This window comes from Mus pahari, chromosome X, assembly GCF_900095145.1.
Source record: "Mus pahari chromosome X, PAHARI_EIJ_v1.1, whole genome shotgun sequence".
NCBI lineage: Eukaryota > Metazoa > Chordata > Mammalia > Rodentia > Muridae > Mus > Mus pahari.
The window spans coordinates 120,488,339-120,491,440 of NC_034613.1; the positions used below are offsets into that span (position 1 = coordinate 120,488,339).

General features: G+C 48.7%; 1 pseudogene; it reads right to left on the reverse strand.

Annotated features, from left to right (window-relative positions):
- Positions 1-357: 357 nt before the first annotated feature.
- Positions 358-2,488, reverse strand: LOC110314552 (annotated as a pseudogene).
- Between the last annotated feature and the right edge of the window lie 614 nt (positions 2,489-3,102).

The following is a 3,102-nucleotide window of genomic DNA, read 5'->3' on the forward strand; positions in this document are numbered from 1 at the left end:
TTTACATTTTTAACTTTGAGTAGTCCCTTGTTGCACTCTCTTCACAGTATTTGTAAAGTTAGTTGGATGTAATAGGATGTGGGATGTGTGTGTGTGTGTGTGTGTGTGTGTGTGTGTATGTGTGTGTGTGTGTTTACGTGCTGGGCTTTTTGGGGGAGGTGCATCGAACTTTATTGATGGTATTTAAGAGAATGGGGAGGGCTCCCTAAGCCCCTCTTGTTCTTATGGGGATCTGGGATGGAAATTGTGAGGGAGATGCTCAGTGCTGGGGTCCGAGTTGGGATAGGGACTCCTCAGCAACGGAGAGCCTCTTTCTTACTCTCAGTGTCCTTGCTGGGGTGGGTGGTTCAGGGTTTCTTACTCCTTGGAGGCCATGTAGGCCATGAGGTCCACGACCCTGTTGCTGTAGACATATTCATTGTCATACCAGGATATGAGCTTTACAAAGTTGTCATTGAGTGTGGGGCATTGGGCTATACACAGTCTGGTCTCCAGTAGAGTTGAGGTCTGAACCCCAGTAGAACCAGTGATGGTAATTCCCACCTACATGGGATGGAAGGCATTCCCTCATGTCTCCTGGACCCCTGACTCCTGTTGAAGTTACCACCCCCACAGCCCCCACAGGAGAAGCATGGCTTTTAGTCATGTAGACAATGTCCCAAGCTTCTGACCTTTAGGCTAGTCTCCTCCCAGTTACCTAGCAACAACAAGATAACAATCCCACTATAAGAGGAGCTGCTTGGCCCCTCCTCACTCTCTTACTCTCTCTCCTCGCACTCTCTCTCTAACCTTTTATGCTCTAGCCTTTCCTCTCTCTCTTTCTCCCCCCTTCCCTCCTCTTGGCCATGGCCAGTCTCTCTCTTTTCTACCTTCTCTCTTTCCTCCTGCCTTTCTACAATAAATCTCTAAAACCATAGACTGACTCTGTTCATCAAGGCCCGCTGTGCTTGGAAGATGGCATAGGCTTTCTCCTAACAAGCCATGCCTAATCTCTTGTCAGAAGGCCTTCCTGCACTTTAGCCACAGACTGGACTTAGGACTCTCACCTGCGTGGGAACCTCTCTTCCTCTGCCCTCTCCCTCCCGTATCTCCAGGGTTGAGAGTGTCACCCCAGGGCCCCTGGTATCTGGGGCTGCCAATTGTCCACCCCTCACCCTGTGGGGTCAGTGGCTTCACACAGCCAGATGCCCACCCGGGGCCGAGTGGAAAGCATCTGGCAGTCCTCCTATGTCCACCTGCCCAGAGTAGAGGAACTCTGACTGCACACAGGCTCTCTCCCTGCCCCCTCTTCCCTTATATCCAGCAGCCCACAATTGAGAGCAATGCCAGACCCAGCATCAAAGGTGGAAGTGTGGGAGTTGCTGTTGAAGTAGCAAGAGACAACCTGGTCCTCAGTGCAGCCCAGGATGCCCATCAGTGGGCCCTCAGATACCTGCTTCACCACTTTCTTCTTCTTCTTTTTTTTATTAGATATTTTCTTTATTTACATTTCAAATGCTATCCTGAAAGTTCCCTATACCCTCCCCTCGCCCCTGCTCCCCTACCCACCCACTCCCACTTCTTGGCCCTGGCGTTCCCCTGTGCTGGGTCATATAAAGTTTGCAAGACCAAGGGGCCTCTCTTCCCAATGATGGCTGCTTAGGCCATCTTCTGTTACATATGCAGCTAGAGACATGAGCTCAGGGGGCACTGGTTAGTTCATATTGTTGTTGCACCTACAGGGTTGCATCCCCTTCAGCTCCTTGGCGGCATGTCAGATCCACAACAGATACATTGGGGCTAGGAACATGGAAGGCCCTGCCAGTAAACTTCCCATTCAGGTCTGGGATGATCTTGTCCACAGCTTTGGCAGCACCAGTGGATGCAGGGATGATGTTCTGAGCAGACCCACAGACATCATGCCACAGCTTTCCAGAGGGACCATCCACAGTCTTTTAAGTGGCAGTGATGGCATGGACCACGGTCATGAGCCCTTCCACAATGCCAAAGTTGTCATGGATGACCTTAACCAGGGGGGCTAAGCAGTTGATGGTGCAGAATGCATTGCTGACAATCTTGAATGAGTTGTCATATTTCTCATGGTTCACACCCATCACAAACATGGGGGCATCGGCAGAAGGGTTGGAGATGATGACCCTTTGGCCCCATCCTTCAAGTGGGCCCCAGCCTTCTCCATGGTGCTGAGGACATCAATAGACTCCAGGACATACTCAACACCGGCATTACCCCATTTGATGTTAGCAGGGTCTTGCTCCTGGAAGATGGTGATGGGTTTCCTGTTGATGACAAGTTTCCCATTCTCAGACTTGACTGTGCTGTTGAATTTGCCATGGGTGGAATCATACTGGCACATGTAGACCATGTAGTTGAGGTCAATGAAGGGGTCACTAATGGCAATAATCTCCACTTTGCCAAGAGGAGAGCAGATGGCAGCCCTGGTAACAAGGCACTCAATACAGCCAAATCTGTTCATACCGACCTTCAGCATTTGTCTATAGGACTAGGCTGGCACTGCACAAGAAGATATGGCTGCCTCTGGAACAGGGAGGAGCAGAGTTGCATGCTGTTTTAAGTTATATTCACTTTCACATAGACAGTCTCATGTTCAAAGACCATCTTTATTAATTCAACTTCTTTCAAATTAGAGGCCTTTCTTGATTGTTGTATGATTAGCGGGTTTTTTTTCTTTTTATTTATTTGTTTTTTACTTAAAAAAAAAAAGAATCAGTGATTTTTCTATGTATATTTGTGAATGCGAAAATAAAAATACCAAGAGCTTGATGTACAAGAACAGGGCCATGGTCTGACGGGCTTTACTTGAACTTGAAAAAGCAGTGAGTTAGCTGGGAATGAAGAGCACTTTTTGGTGAAACACTAACTCCAACATTAGCTCTTAGGTTCTCCCGGACAGTCTTTGATTCAGAGTAAATACTTGGTTTCGTGGCATTCTTAGTGCAGCAATGGATGGGCAAGAGATCCACACTTTAGGCACAGATAGAATCACATTTTCAGCTCCTCTCCCCACCCCTCACCCCCAGTCCCAGTCCCCTGAATCCCTTGGAAAGCTTGGCCTGCTCCAGCTGCTGCAGCTCTCCTCTGAAT